Source organism: Triturus cristatus, chromosome 11, assembly GCF_964204655.1.
Source record: "Triturus cristatus chromosome 11, aTriCri1.1, whole genome shotgun sequence".
Taxonomy (NCBI): domain Eukaryota; kingdom Metazoa; phylum Chordata; class Amphibia; order Caudata; family Salamandridae; genus Triturus; species Triturus cristatus.
The window spans coordinates 1060984303-1061001422 of NC_140594.1; the positions used below are offsets into that span (position 1 = coordinate 1060984303).

Below are 17120 nucleotides of genomic sequence, written 5' to 3' on the forward strand. Positions count from 1 at the left end.
TTGACGTAGTGGTTTTATTAAATACAGATGACTCAATCCTGTGAAAAACTACAGATGCACTTAAAAGCACATCTGATGGATGCAGAGGTTCAATTAGACAACCACAATCTGAAGAAAACTGTAAATAATAAAGAACAATCATGAAATTTGAGAAAAATAAAAGACGGTAGAAACTGCCCCTCTAACCTATTGTTGTGTAAAGAATCACTTGACGAGTTTGTGTCCTATGACTTTGGAATGTTGATATCTGGCAATTGGTAAATTTTCAGGCCAAAATAACAATAAAATCGAACAGAATTGAATCTATTTTTCCATGCAAATATAGGACAAGCAGATGTTTAGACCAGAAATCTGGAACCTAATCAAATCAGCTCGTCACCTGACAGTATTTGGATGGAAATTTGGAAATGCCTTGATAGTATTTCCAAAGGACTTTGCTCCAGTGGTCCATTTGAGGCATCAAACATAAGTTCCTATCAAACCAGGATAACACTGAATTAAGTCGTTAAGACTAGGAAGTCTACAATCAGAATCTAGAGAACAAATTCTGGGGTGAGCCTATGAAAATGAATACAAAAATAAAACTGCAGAGGCCTTGAGATGCTGTAGTCTTGTGTTTCTCAGTGTCAAAGGTCAGGAATTACATTAACGTCACTGCCGCACAGATTATGCTGAAGGAGTGGACATAAAGATTAGCCATGCTCAGAAGGGATGGGGAGCAAAGGCACATGGAGAAAGGAAGCGGAGAGACATCCATTGGGTGGATCTCAACCCTACCCAAATTGTGCAAAGAATAAATAGAAATAGAGGCCATTTGCTTTGATTTGAACAAACAGTTCGCAGCTTGCACCCAAACTAGCAGAAAAGAAATCTAGCACAATTTAACATTGGTCCTGGGAATAGATCACATGCAGAAATTACAGGTTATATTTTTATTCCTGGGGTCAGGTTGCAGAGCTCTAACAACAACAGAGCTTTTGCTATATTTTACAATTTGTTTTAGCACAAAAGATCTTTTGGATCAAACGAGCTGATAAAAAATGTATTTCTCTTCAAAGATAAATGTAGTGGAGTGAACGCACCAAGGTGTCTGTTATTAATCAATGCCTTCTGCATCCAATGACGTGTACTAAATGCAACGTCGTCCTTGTACAACAAAAAACCCCAAACAAGCATTTACAATGCAACGGTCTCGGCATTGTTAAAGTTAGAGCTATTGGCATTGCTCATGACAATGCCGTTTCTTTAAATGTTTTAAAAACAAAAACATAAACAAAAATAATGTCATGAGCAATGCCAATAGCTCTAATTTTACCAATGCCGAGACCATTGCATTGTAAATGCGTGTTTGTGTGTGGCAGAGTCTGAGAGTTGGGCATGTGAAATGTTTCAAAGAAAAACAAAACGTGCGAGGAAAAATAGTGTCTGTGGGAGGGGCTGCTCTTAGAGAGACTTAACACCCCGTGCACCTCGTGTGTACGCGGAGAGAGTCAGTTCTCCTGTCGCATCGACTCCCCCTCGACCCTCCCTCACTTTTCAAAGACCCCTTTCATTTTCCTCAACAAAGTGGGGGGCACTAGGGGTGGGGAAGCCGGTAAGAACTGACAGCTCATTTCCACTAACTTAAAAAAAATAAAATTTACAATTACAGTAAGGAGCCAGGAGAGAGAGGGGCGTCAGGTGGCCAATGAGCGGAGGTGAGATGGTTTTGCGTGACACCTCATTGGGACTCTGTGACCATACCCAATGCCCATTCGTCAGCGTCACTGCGTGTGGCACACGCACCTGGCTGGTGTCCATTCTTCAGCGCCCAATGCTTGCATCACATCCAGTGCCCACCCTAGTGGCTTAAGGGGACTTGAGTCCCCCCCCCCACACTCCAGACCCAGACAGGAGCCCTCAGGCCAGGGTCCCACAGCCCGTGCACAGTGCCGGAGTAGGGGGGGGGATGCTGGAGACCACCCCCCGGCCCCAGCACCGTAGGTGCTGCGGGGGCTACTAATACGTCACTGGCCCACCCGTCGGAGCCCACCGCTTGGAGAACACCGAGTCTGCGCCCTTTAGCGTCCACTGCTTGGGGCACACCCAGTGCCCGGCCGTCAGCGCCCATTTCTTGGACACAGTTGACTTATTATAAATCACCCGCTAGGGCACGTCACGCTGTGTTCGGGGGTGTATCGAATACACAGAGGGTTCAGTTGCCCCCGCCCCCCCCCCCTCCCAAGCTCTCAGTAGATTTTTCACAAGGGACACTTTAGTCGGTTTAACTAAACAGGCTTCCAGGCAACACGTTTCCTTGGTACACTCCAGCTAGCACAGCAATTATACTGCGACGTGTAAGCCGTCCTGGGAGGCTGATATATCTCTTCTGGCCGGGGTGGGGGCGGTGGGAGGGGGCCAAGCAGCCCTCGCTGAAGACAAACAGTGACAACGTAACACACGTTCTCATTCATCACCGTCACATTCTATCGAGGTGGGAGAAAAACACGCTTTACGAATACACGGCGTGCTATTTTTATTTTAATTAATTGTTGTTTTGTTTTAATTAATTGTTGTCTGTTCTCGATTATGCAGCTCGGTCGATTTCACAGTTTAACCAGTGAAAGGCCACTACAAGCACACAGTGTTCAGTGGCGGAGGACGCGGGGGTCGGGGGCGGGCTGAGTGTAGATAGTGAACTGGGACTTGGAGGCGGAAGGAGTAGAGGGTAAAAGGAACTGACAGTGAAGAAACTCACGAGGCAATGAGTTTTAGGTGAACCGGACGCTCATTGGAGATAAAAGACGGTAATACTGAAAAATACAACGGTGTATTACACTCGCGAAACCGACAAGTGAAGTAGAAAATACAATAGTGGTACCGACACTTACCCGAATGGCGTTTCGAAAACGAATTAACTGTCTCTGGTCTAACGAGAGTGCCTGTGTTTGCGCGTGTGTACAGAAAGATTATTAAAAAATGCGTCAGACGCCGGGACACCACCGCCTTTCTCCGAGGCAAAGCAGAAATGCCTCGGAGAAAGGCAGCGGCGGTTTCGGATTCGGGGGCGTGTTTTGCTGTTATCTCCTCTTGCCATTGGCTGGAGGAGATAATTAGACTTTCTGCAAAAAACACGCCCCCCGATCCGAAAAGGACGGGGCCTAATCGGAGTGACGGGACCTCTTCTCCAATGGCTGGCCAGCATTGAAGAGGCCAGCCAATGGAGAACAGGGGAGAAGAGGGGCGGGTTCAAGCCCCTCTTCTCCAAGTCATTAAATCTCGGATCGAGACTGCGCAAGCGCAGCCTTCGAGCCGAGACCTAAAAAGGGGCCTTTGTGAGCTGTGACTAGTAATCCTGGCTCCTCGATATACCTTCGTAAAATAAATTGCTGTCCTGAGATTGTAATTTTTGATTTGCGTTTTTTTTATCACTAGAAAAGTAATGTAGCTTGGGCAGGCATTGCTAATTCGGGTCAGATTTTTCTGGACAACATTTTTAAAAATGGCTGATGTGTTGAAGTGATGTATTATTTCAGGGACCATGAGACCTCTATACTTCATTTTGGTGTCAAAGCATAGGTGTTGGGGGTCAAGTAGTTTTATAGAGACAGAAAATAACTCCTCACTGCAACCCTTAAACCATTTTCAAAAATGGCAGCTCCATAATAATTAGTTTTAGCCATCAAATTGGTAATTTAATATTGTTTTTGTTTCAGGTTTTCCACGGATTCAAATTTGTAAACATGAGTGAAGCAGGTGGTAGTAGAGGATATTTACTTCCTGACAGAGTGTTGCAAACAACACAATCTGAGGACTCCTTCAACAAAGAAAACTGTGTCATATGCCGAACAAATCCGAAAGAAAAGCCAACATCAATTGCGGCTAGACAGAAAAGAGTTCGAGATGCTGCAGAAATACGGCAAGACGAAGTTCACAAAACATTAATGGGTGAAGAGGATCCAATATTTTATCATTGTAACAACAAGAGTTACATGTGTTCTACAATGGAATAAAGCATACAAAAAATGTGTCAAGAAATAGCAGAAACTAGTGAATCACAACAAGAATCCAAATCTGAGAAATCAACGACCAAGCCCAATGCTTATCCACTTAAAAGATCGATGGCTACCACTTGTCCACCTCCAACCATCGATCAGAAAGCAGTAGATCTTCAATATTTTATCTGTAGTTTAGCCAGAAAAAGGGCCAGAGGGATTGACGAAAGAACAAAGTAAAGAGTATAGAAGTCTCAAAGGGAAAACATGTTTTTATGTGCAACGAGTCTTTCAAGATGGAAGTTTTCAGCCGAGTAGCTCAAATAAACAGCGAGGTAAATGTATTTACAGCAGATTTGCATGCCCACCCGTACGGCATGCTTGAATATATTGTAAATATGAATGTACACTGAGCTCCCAGCAGCAACAGACAATTTGTTTTTGACAGTCTAACAAAAAGAATGAGCCACTTATGGATTTCTCAGCTGATTTGACTTCTGAAGTTCTTGCTGCCACAATAAGATCACAGGGTGCAAAAAAATCAGCAGGAACTATATTAAGAAACGTTGTGAAAGATTTAGATGTTGGACTTCATGACAAATACTGTGATGCCCCAAACCTCCGCAAATCATGGGAGTCAACAAGAATGTCTGGCTGATGTTGTCTTAACATTTTTTTACATCAATGTTTAATATCATTAAAGCAAAACTGTTACTAACTAAAGTTCTTGAGTTGGTAACAGAAGCAGACAACATTGATGATGGCTTTGAACATATAAGCAAAGAGGTGGAAGAAAATCCCATGAACAGACAGAATTATGCTGTGCAAATGTATGTCTTTTCCAAATCATGTTTTCTGAATTACACCTCAGCAAAAAGAAAACTCTGCTAGACATGATGAATGTCCAAGCAATCTATAACAAGTGCAAAAGTAGAGAGCTAATCACTTCAATGAATAGGATTGGTGTATCCACAAGTTATAATGACAGTACGGAGCAGGAACTTGTTAGCAGCTCATGCTGTAAAATCTTGTGAATCCAACAGCACACCACTTCAAAGTCACTTTCCCAGAAAAGATTTACAATCGCTGCTCTTGATAATTTTGATGTTAAAGACTGCTCTTCTTTATCTGGAACAACCAGCACACATGATACAGACATGGTGCTTTTTTGAAGACTGTAACAATAAAGTAGCTGCTGGGAAACAAGTTGTGTCAACTGTAGGCATAAACAAACAAAGCTGCAAACTTATAACCCAACTGCCTTGCCAACATGTGCAAAATCTCTTCAAGCCATCAAACCCGCCCCAGTCTACCAGAAAGTTTCAAAGTGTCTGAGGACATGGATGATCTACCTGATGCTGCAGTCCGCAAAGCTGATTTAACTGAATGTATCATTATCGCTTACTCTGTGCGGACTAAAGGGTGAAGAAATGCCAGTTCCGTAAGGTGAAGAAAACTAATTCCTCCGTGGGCTGAATTTGATGCTCTGATCTCCCAGAATTCCATCCCACTGAAAAAATGTGGGTTTTTACCAGTAATGCACAAGTTACTACTTGTGTAAAGATATATCTGTAAGAGACATTAGTTAGTGATAGATTCCTTACCTTAGAATATCCCCAGGCGTCAGACTGGATCCAGAAAGTTTATTGTAGCAGTACCCTTGCGCGTCAGTAGGTGGCGTCGTGCGGCTCCGCGTCTGTCGCTGGTGTCGTAAGCGCCGAGATGACGTCACGGAGACTACTTAGGCGTCAGTTCTGTACACGACTTTCCACCCCAGGAACGCAGAGCCATGCAAGAAACGGACTACTGGTGCCATGAAACTAGGGCCCTAAAAAGGGGGATGACCTTAACCCTAGAAATTAGTTCGCAGAACGGGGAGGATGGGTGGGGCGATAAGGAATCTATCACCAACTAATGTCACTTACAGATATATCGTTACACAAGTAGTAACTTGTGCATCTGAAAGAGACACGTTAGTGATCGATTCCTTACCTTAGAATAGATACCCCAGCAATACCAACCCCGGTGGTGGGCTGCGAACAGATTATACCAGAAAAAAACGGAGCACAGAACGGCCAAAAAAGCAGTCTCTCCGGACCAGACTGTCAAGGCAGTAATGCTTGGTAAACATGTGAAGCGAGGCCCACGGATGTCCTGCAAGGGGACGCCACGCCCCAAGGTAGTAGTGGCTGCAATTGCCATGGTAGAATGGGCACGCAGCCCCAAAGGAGGCTCCTTCTTAGCCAAGGAGTAACATGCTGTGGCGCACAGAACAACCCACTGAGAGATGGTCCTTTTGTGCACAGCCCGACCTTTTTTAGCACCAACGTAGACAACAAAGAGCTGGTCATCCACCCGGAACTGCTGTGTACGCTTCAGATGGAATGAGAGCGCACGTTTTGGGTCCAGACGGTGAAGCCTCTCTTCCTCTCTCGAAGGATGCAGAGGCGGAAAGAAGGTAGGCAAGGTGATGGTCTGCCCGATGTGGAAGGGCATGACCACCTTTGGCAAAAAAGATGGACGGGTCTTTAACACCACCTTGTCCCGATGAACAGAAAGGAAAGGAGGTTTGGAAGAAAGAGCATGGAGCTCACTCACTCTCCTGGCAGAGGTGATATCGACCAGGAAAGCCGTCTTAAGAGTAAGAAGACGCAGAGGACAGGTATGAAGGGGCTCGAAAGGAGCGCACATCAGACAGGTCAAAACGAGATTCAAGTGCCTTTGAGGCATAATGAACGGCACGGGAGGAAACGTGTGCGTAATGTCTTTCAGGAAACGGTTAACAACCGGGGACTTAAAGAGAGAAGGCTGATCTGGATGCCTCAAAAAGGCGGAGATGACCGAAATATAACCTTTGATGGTGCCCAGAGCAGAGCCCTGCTGGGTCAAAGAAAGCAGGAACAGAAGAACTTCAGAAAGAGGGGCAGAAAGGGGATCCACAGCCTTCACTGTGCACCATGCCACAAACTTGTTCCACCTGCAGGTGTGTACAGTTTTAGTGGAGGGATGCCTGGCTGACAGAATGACATCACAGACTTCGGGAGGAAGATCAAAAGCTGTCAACTGTTGCCGCTCAATCTCCACGCATGGAGGTGGAGGCTGGACAGGTTCAGGTGGAGTACCGTTCCCTGCTGCTGCGACAGAAGATCCTCTCGAAGAGGCAGTCGGATCGGGGGATCGATCGCCATGCTGAGTAGCTCGGGATACCAGTATCTTCGTGCCCAATCCGGAGCCACAAGGATGACTTGGGCCCGGTCGCGCCAAATCTTCTTCAGCACTCTGGGCAGAAGTGGTAGAGGCGGAAAGGCGTACAATAGACCGCAACTCCACTCGCGACGAAAAGCGTCGCCTAGCGAGTGCAGTCTTGGAAATTCCAACGCGCAGAACTGATGACATTGCGCGTTCTCTTCGGTGGCGAATAGATCTAACCAAGGCTCTCCCCACTGCCGAAAGAGACGTTGCACCACGTCCGAGTTCAGACGCCATTTGTGATCCATCAAGCACCGGCAGCTGAGTTTGTCCGCCCTGGCGTTCAGAGAAAATGCCAGGTGTTGAACCACCAAGGTAATGCCTTGATGTTCCAGCCATGTCCAGAGGCGCAGAGCCGCCTGACATAGGGTCCATGACCCCACCCCGCCCTGTTTGTTGCAATACCACATGGCGGTGGTGTTGTCCGTGAACACCTGCACCACACTTCCCCGGACAGAGGGAAGGAATGCCTTCAGTGCAAGTCGGATCGCCCGCAGCTTCAAAAGGTTGATATGAAGCCGGGACTCCGCCGGAGACCAGAGGCCTCTGATCTTCGCCTCTCCCAAGTGGCCTCCCCATCCCAGGAGGGACGCATCCGTCGCCACTGTGTGCTCCGGTTGGGGAAGGGAGAGGGATCTGCCATTAACCCAATCGCGATTCATGACCCATCACTGCAATTGTCTTGCAGCGCCCTCCGAGATCTGGACAAGATTGGACAGGGTGCCCTGATGTTGCGCCCACTGGAACTTCAGGTCCCACTGCAGAGCCCGCATATGCCATCTGGCATGCGGCACCAGCAGGATGCAGGAGGCCGTCAGGCCCAGGAGCCGAAAGGTCATCCTGACAAACCCGGGACAGAGGCCGAAAGATCGGAATCATAGCCTGAATATCCCAGACTCGCTGCTCAGGAGGATAAACCCAAACCGCATCGAATCCAGAACCGCTCCGATGAAGGAGTGCTTCTGGGAGGAACTCAGGTGCGACTTCGGCACGTTGATGGAGAACCCCTGCAAATGCAGGAAGTCGGCCATAGTCTGAAGGTGGTGGATGACTGCCTGGATCGAGCCCGCCTTCAACAACCAGTCACCGAGGTAAGGGAAGACTGACACCCCTGACCTGCGCAGGTGAGCTGCAACCACCGCCATCACTTTTGTGAACACCCGAGGGGCGCTGGTAAGGCGGAAGGGGAGCACGGCAAACTAAAAATGTTACTGGCCTACCGTGAACCGCAGGTAATGCCGATGGGCCGGCAGGTTGGGGATGTGAAAACACGCGTCCTGCAAGTCCAACGCTACCATCCAGTCTCCAGGGTCGAGGGCTGCCAAGACCTGAGCCAGAGTCAGCATTTTGAACTTCTCCTGCCGGAGGAAGCGAGCGGTTGACATTCCGGAGGTCCAAGATGGGACACAGACCCCCCCTTTGTCCTTCTTGGGGACCAGAAAGTAGTGGGAATAACAACCACTCCCTACTTCTGGTCCAGGAACGCACTTGATGGCCCCCTTGGCCAAGAGGGCCGCAACTTCCTCCTGGAGAGTCGCTAAGTAATCCCCCGACATGCGGTGGTACCGCGGTGGCATGGCTGGAGGGGTGGACTGAAAGGGAAGGGAGTAACCCTTGTGGAGGATCTGTAACACCCACTTGTCCAAAGTGATAGCACGCCAGTGGGGGAGGTGATGGCGAATCCTGCCACCCACAGGCGTGGGGTGCTCCCCAAAGTTCGGATTAGGAAGGTTTGGAGGTAGAAGCAGCAGGGCGGAGGTGGACTGCCCCCCAGGCTGATTCCCAGAGCCGCCCCTGCGGAAGCCACGTCCGCGCTGAAGCTGGTTCTGCACAGGCTTGCTGAAGGAACGTGCCTGGGCACCCCTGCCTTGGCCACGAAAGGAACAAAACCCAGGAGTGGCTGGGCTCTTCGTGTAAAGACCCAAGGACTTGGCCGTGGCCCGCGAGTCCTTAAAACGCTCCAGTGAACTGTCGGCCTTATCACCAAACAGGCGAGTGCCATCAAAGGGCATGTCCATGAGCAAGCTCTGTGCGTCGGGCGAGAACCCAGTAGTTCGGAACCAGGCGTGGCGACGCAGCGCCACAGTCGTAGAAATCGCCCTGCCAAACGAGTCAGCGGTGTCCAAACAACACCGAATGGCAAACTTAGCCGCATCCTTACCCTCAGCAACCGCCTGGGAAAGCACAGCATGAACTTCCTCAGGACACTGAGGTAACACCTGAGCAACCGTATCCCACACCGCGTGGGAATAGCGGCCCAACAAGCAGGCCGTGTTCACCGACCGCAGCCCCAAGCTGGCCAAAGAGAACAACCGCTTACCGAACTGTTCCAGCTTCTTAGAATCCTTATCCGGTGGAGCCGTGGGAAAGGCACTCTGCGACATCAAGACCTGGATGACCAGGCTCTCTGGCGTGGGATGAGTGGTCAAAAACGCGGGGTCACCAGGCGGGGATGCCTGGAGATATTCTTATCCACAGGGGCCCCTGTGGCCGCCCGCGACCATGTGCCCAACAGGACGTCGGTGAGGGCGTCGTTGAAGGGAAGCAGTGGCTCCAATGAATTAGACGCCGTCTGGAGCACCTCAGTGAGGAGGTTAGTTTTGAGGGCCAACGTAGGAAGATCGAGGTTAAGGACCTCAGCAGCCCGACAGAGCACCATTGTGTAGGAAGTGCCCTCCTCCATTGTAGGCGGGGAGAGGCAAACCCCGGGTCAGAAGAGACATCGAGGTCGCCGGCGTCCTCCAGATCGTCCACCCAGTCCTGCTCGGATTCACACTGACGAGCCAGAGGGTCCTCGGACCCCTCCCAGTCATCCTCCATCTCCGTGGCCGGAGGAACCGTCCACGGCGGTAGAGCCGGAGAAGGGGCAAATGGCGTCGGAAACGGCGCAGTGAACAGCGCTGGCCGGGGCCATCTCCCAATGCGGATCCGAGGCAGGAACTAAATGGTCCTGGAATCGGAGCAAGGGCGGAACAAACGGCAACCACTGTGGCGCCGGAACATGGGCAGCGCTGGGGCCAGAGCTGGTAGCGCCGGACCTCGTGGCGCTGGAGCCAACGGCATAGGATCCTGTGGCGCCGAAGCTGGATCCGCCGACAGGATCTGGACACGGGACCGCGGGGCCCGAAAGCGCACCGGCGGGAGCCTAAGGCCTAAAAATGCTGTTCATGGTGGCAAGAAGTTCTTGCACCTGTTCGGGAGTCGCCGACGGACCCGGGTAAGGCGGGTAGGCCGCGGGACTCCAGGCTCCAGAGGAGCCGCAGGGGCAGAGCCCTTGTCCCCCTCGTCCGCATCCAGGGACCGACGGGGGGACGTCGGAGAGCGAACACACTTCTTTGACTTCTTTTATGACGTCGCTTACCGGAATCCGAGGGCGAAGACTTGGACCCAGAGGAGCGATGACTGTGCAATCCCGGGAACGGTCCCTGGAGCGGGAGCGGCACTGGGACGAGTGCCGGACCTCCAGCAGCTTCGGGCGCCGCTCCCTCAAGGCCTTCAGGACTATGGCCCGACAGTCCCAGCAGGCCCGGGAGTCGTGGTCGGTCTCCAGGCAGTAGAGGCAAACATCGTGGGGGTCCGCCACCGACATATTGCGACGGCAGGCTCCACAAGACTGAAATCCAGGCATCCCTACGTGCACCAGGAGAAAAAGGGGGGACAAAAGTCTCAAAAGAGTAGTCAAAAAGTAACTAAGGTACGTGCTCTATCCGGATCTGCGCTTGCTGGCGCGGAAAAAGAAAGAATTGACGTCAGCGCGCATGGGTGGCGCCTAAGTAGTCTCCGTGACGTCATCTCGGCTCTTACGAAGCCAGCGACAGACACGGAGCCACACGACGCCACCTACTGACGCGCAAGGGTAATGCTACAAAAAGGTTTCCGGATCCAGTCTGACGCCTGGGGATATTCTAAGGTAAGGAATCTATCACTAACGTATCTCTTTCAGATACTATCTTCAGTCTCAAACTACGCAACAGTATACACTGCTCTAAAAAACCAATCCAAAATGTGCGTGCTCTGCTTGAAGACAAGCCTATCCTACCAATTTTCAGTATTGTAGCTGACATTTTATGAGCACTCCAGTAGAGTTTGATGATCTTTATTCAATGATGGGCATTTTCAACATGACAAATGTTGCGGTATGCAGGAATCTCTCTTAGTGGATGTGGCATAGACGATGCACTTATTCAGGTTGAAATCTCTGGAAGCAAAACTGTCCAGTCAGTATTGAGCGGAACTCCTTATGTTCGTTCGTTACAAGGTATGCTGATCATATCTGAGGCTACAGAAACACTGAATTGGATTGCTTTCTGGAAAATGAATGACAAATAAGATTTTGCTATATTCTCTCAGAAGTGAACAAGGCAAAGAGTGCACTTCATTCAAAAAACATAATGCAAAGCCAGGCAATGTTCAATGCACTCAGTTGACCAACAGAGTTTGCAGAGTTTGTCTAAGAGTGTGAAGCAATACCAGAAATTTACAAGTACTGGGGAAATGTTTAACTCATGATAGCTATAGTGAAAAACTTGGTACATGCTGATCGGGAAGGAGATTGGGAACTGCATGTGAAGCCTCTGGAGTCACTGATTGAGTATCGCGGATTTGATTGCATAAACTACCTGAAATATGGGCCCTGGAATTTGGGAAGAGTGAATAAGCTAGAGGTGGAAAAACCATACCTCTACAGAAAATTAATCCAAATACATTTTGTGGTGCAAGGCAGAGGGAAGGTTGAATGCTATGGCTCTGGATACAAGAAAATGGAACAGACTATCCTGAGATCACAGAAAGGCTCCAAGGGAATTGTTGATCAGACATGTAAAAGTGAATATGTTGCACAAAGGGAAGCTAGTTTTACCATGAAGTCCCATTTGCAAAGTTTTCAGAGAGATGACAAAATGGACCATCATTAAACTGTTTGTCACCACAAACTTGTGGGAAAGAGAGGGAAATGTTTTAATAAACATGTTGATAGCCTTCTTCATTTTAAGCAGCAGCAAGGAAACCCTTTTGAAATGACTGAGCCTGTACGACTACACAACTCTGTGGCCAAATAATATGTGGATAACTATATAAAGACAAGTAATCTAGACAACGGCAGCTCCTCTGCTAAGGCGGGGGAGCGTTGCCCTACTGCCCAAAAAGGAAAAATAAAATGACAATAACTTATTGTTATTGTCATTTTATTTTTCCTAATGCATGCAGCCTGTGTGCAGTGTGGGGCGGGCGGGGCTGGCCAGGGGAGGAGTGTTTTGCACTCCTAAAGTGCGCATGAACGGTTTGGTCGGCCCTCTTGGGCCAACCAAACAGTTGATGCACACTTTGCATGTTCCTACCAGGCTGCATTACACAGCCTGGCCATGAACATGCACAGGCTCCCTGTTCAAGTGTCAGCGATGATGCAAGGAGCTCAGACCAATCACAATGTTGCATTGCGGCACTGGAATTGGCTCAGGGGAGACTGTGTGCCGGGTGCTTCGTGCTGCTGGCTGGACTGCAGAGGAAGAAAGAGGACACAGGCGAGGCGGTGGCCGGCCGTTCTAAAGTGTTTTTTTTAATCTATTAAACCCGCCACACCGAGGAGGAGCCTAGCGCGCAACCAAGATGGCCGCGTAGGTGCGAGGCTCCCGAGGACCTCCGCAACCTCCTACGATTATCCTGAAATTATCCTGCCCTGGATGAGGGGACTATGTTGGTGAACCTGAGCTGAGGTGGCACCCGTTTCCCGCTTCCGAATCGGACCCCGGACACCGGAGTGAGCACCGATTGAGGTGTGCGGCCTTCCCCTCGCCGGACCCCGGATTTGCGCCGTGGGGTGATCCAGTGACAAAGTGAACAACAGCGGCAGGCAGGTCCTGGCGACTCGCGTACCCCGCACTTTCGCTTTCGCACTACCTTGTCGTCTCTGCGAGGTTGGGTCGCGGAGCCTTGGTGTCGGTGTGGTGTGGCCTTGCTGGGAGACCCTGCCTGCCTGCAGGCTGTGATCCACCCCGCTGCTTTGAGGAGGCCCCCCCGGAGCTCGTGGCCCTGCTTTCCTGCCCTACACGACGTGGCTGGTGCGACTGGGAGACTGGTGGCCATGGCCACGAAACAAAATGGAGACCGGGCAAAGACCAAATCGACCCGGCGTGGCGCCGTCCATCAGGTCAACAGTATGGACCGCTATACCCTCCAGAAGGGATCTCCCGATGGACCGCGCAAGTCCCCTGAGAGCCCTCCTGATGCCCCAGACCTGCCCGCAGATCTGACTCTGCGAGATGTTATGGGCGCCATTGCCGAGATGAAGGCCTCGGTGGGCCAGCGGTTTGATACACTGGCGCAGAAGATTGACTCGGTCCTCGTGGATGTTGGCCTGGTTAGGGCCGATCTTTCCAAAACCAACGACCGAGTAGAGTCTTTGGCCCACACCGCATCGGGCCTAACGACAGATGTGGCGGCCTTGCAAACAGAGGTGCGCCGGCTTAGTCAGGCGACTGCGCTTATGGATCGACGCCTGGAGGACTCCGAGAGTCGGGCACGGAGGAACAACATCCGCATTATCGGGGTGCCCGAGGGACGCGAGGAGGCGGCGGCGGATCTCTTTGTGGAGGACCTAATTGCTACCCATCTCCAGCCACGGGGGCTGAGCAAATTCTTCGCTGTGGAGAGGGCCCACAGGGTTCCCGGGGGAAGGCCGAAGGTCGGAGCCCCTCCGAGACCTCTCATCGCCCGGATTTTTAATTTTCGGGATAGAGACGCTATCCTGCAAACCTCCAGACTGCATGGACCGGTCAAGCTTGACAATATGGAGGTTAATTTTTATCCTGATTTCACCCCAGCGGTCCAGAAGCAGAGACTGAGCTTCCTAGGCGTCAAACGCCGTCTTCGGGACCTAAACCTCAAATACGCCATGCTTTTCCCGGCCAAGCTGCGTGTGGAGGTGGATGGTCGCACGCACTTCTTTGATCGTCCCGAAGCGGCCGGGGACTGGCTGGATACTCTGCCCGGGGATCGTGATCGGGGGGGCGGGGGGCGGCGGGGGTAGACGGCACGCTGGATCAGGACTGAGGGTCTAATATAGGGCCTCACTCTGGACGAAAATGATGCCACTTTTAATTCTGCGTCAGTTTTTGTAAGTTCCCCTCCTATGGACCTATGGAGGTTGTGTTGGGTCTATTGGGGGTTCTCCCTCCTCCTCTAGGGGGTTTAGTTAGTCTAACTATATATGGGGCGACAGGCACACTGCACGTTGGGGGGGCTGTTTGGGCTCATGCAGGGGTGCAGGGAGGGGGGAGTTCTGTTGGGGTGGGTGGGTAGGGATGGGGTGTTGTTTGTTTTTATCACAAGGCAAACGTATTATTGTGTTAGTTCTACAGTGCTCTCCGGGGGACGAATGATGGCTTCTGTATATGATGGGGGGTAGGGAACTAACTTTGTTGTCTTGGAATGTGAATGGACTGGGGGACAGGATCAAACGGGGTGTGGTCCTGCAGTTTTTGAAGCGAATCTCGCCCGATGTAGTCTTTCTGCAGGAGACACACCTCATTGGCAACTCCTTCTGCGCCATGAATCGGCGTGGCTATCGCCTAGTGGCTCACTCGGGCTTCACGTCCGGCTCACGGGGTGTGGGCATCATGGTGAAGAACTCGCTCCCGTTGGAGATTGATGAGGTGCTCCACGATGACAGGGGACGTTATACGTCTTGGTGGGAAGACTGGAGGGCAAAGTGGTTGTCTTTGTGTCAGTATACATCCCACCGGGGCTGCAGTCGACCACCTTTGCGGACCTTGGGCGCCTTCTCCTTGGCCTTCCGGGGGGGCTTTTAGTTGTGGGGGGGGGATTTTAATGCGGTGGTATCTGGGTCTTTGGATCGTCACCCCCCTAGGGACCTCCCCCGGGCACAGGCGTGGCTACCCGGCCTCTTGGATACATTTGGATTAGTGGACTGCTGGCGTTTAAAACACCCCACGCAGCTGCAGTACACTTTCCACTCGGGAGCCCATGGTAGTCTCTCACGACTAGACTATGTCCTTGTCCCGGCGGCCTATGTTGGGAGGGTGGGAGAGGTGCGCCATTTGCCACGGGGTATTTCGGACCACTCCCCGCTCCTACTGCACTTTGATGTCTTTCCGAGGGGTGAGGGTAGGGTGGTCCCAATCAATCCTTGGTACCTGCGCGACCCCACCATTCGCGCTGAATTGATTAAATCCCTTCAGCGATATTTTGATGAGAATGTGGGGTCTGTGCCTTCGGCCGTACCGCTATGGGAGGCCTTCAAGACAGTACTCCGAGGGGAGGCCCTATCCCTTATTTCCCACGCCCGGAGGCGCGAGCGGGAGGAGGTGACCCGGATGGAGGCTGAAATAGCCGAGTTGGAGGGGAATTTAGAAGGTGGGGTGACGGATGCTGCATTACATGTCCTCCAACTCAAGCAAGCGGCCTACAGGGCTCTCGTCACCGAGGCGGCCAGGGGCCTCAGTAGAGAGCAACAGGGGCGACTGTATGATGTGGGTGATAAGGCTGGTAAACTTATAGCGTGGTTGGACAAAAAAGAGAGAGCGAATCGTGTGGTCCCGCTGATTGAGAAAACGGATGGTGTGTGTGTAACTGAGCCAGAAGAAATTGTCTCCTGCTTCGCGGATTATTTCCATGGGGTGTATTCCCCGGTGTCTCCCTGCTCGGAAGAGGATTCCCGTGCCCTGCTCAGTGATATCGCGCTGCCGTCCCTTTCCGGGGAGGACAGGGTGTCGTTGGACGCCGCTCCCACCTCCGACGAGATCGCCCTCGCCATACGCTCGGTCGCTTCCGGCAAGGCCATGGGTCCGAATGGTCTCCCTATCGAGTTGTACAAGTTGCGACCGGATACGCTGGCACCCCACCTCCGGGCTATGTTCCTGGCGGCACACTCGGTGGGCTCCCTCCCGCCGGACCAGCGTCTGGCTACAATCGTGGTCATCCACAAGGAAGGGAGACCTCGGGACCGGGTTACATCCTATCGGCCCATTTCGCTACTGAATGCGCCAAGGTACTGGCCAATCGGCTGGTCGGCGTGGTGGGCGATTTGGTTCATCAGGACCAATCAGGCTTTATTCCCCATCGCAACACAGCCCTTAATCTGCGGCGTTTGCACGGTGTGCTCGCACGTGCCCCGTTCATCCGGGAGCCGGCCATTTTGGCGTCCTTAGACGCCACCATGGCGTTTGACACGCTTGAGTGGCCATATATCTGGGCGATGCTTGCGAAGTTTGGATTTGGCCCAGGATTCATCAGTTGGGTTAAATTGCTGTATTCGGGCCCATTGGCGCAGGTGGTGGTGAACGGAAGAGTGTCGGCTCCGTTCGAGCTGGGCCGGGGCACACGGCAGGGCTGCCCCTTATCGCCGCTCCTCTTTGCACTTGCCTTGGAGCCCCTGGCGGAGTGGTTGCGGTGGGAGCCTTCCATCCGTGGTCTCCGCTGGACCCCTGAGTATGAAGACCGCGTATCCCTATACGCTGATGACATCCTCTTGTACCTATCTTCCCCACGTAAATCACTCATAGTACTGGTTGATGTTTTGCATTCATTCGGTCGTAACTCCGGTCTGGTCATCAACTGGGCTAAATCGTGTGTGTATGTTCTCTCTGGGGAGGCTCCTATCCTCCCGCGGGGCTGTCCGATCCAGGTCGCCCCGCAGGGATTTAGGTACCTGGGTGTCTTCATTACTCTGGACCCGGAGGCTCGGTATGATCGGAACTTGCTTCCCCCCCTCCAGCGTCTGAAAGAGGATGTCGCGCGCTGGCGGCGTTTGCCGCTTTCGCCGCTCGGCCGGGCGGCATTGTTTAAAATGATGTCGCTGCCGCGTTTCCTATACGCGTTGCAGAACACTATGGACCTCGTCCCAGCACGCTACTTCCGCGAAGTGGAGAGTTTGCAGCGCCG

General features: G+C 51.6%; 1 protein-coding gene across 5 annotated transcripts in view; it reads right to left on the reverse strand.

The window, feature by feature from the left end:
* The window catches only part of FXR1 (FMR1 autosomal homolog 1), a 331323-nt gene that overhangs the window by 173670 nt on the left and 140533 nt on the right, over nt 1–17120 (reverse strand). The gene's annotated exons all lie outside the window — the stretch shown is intronic.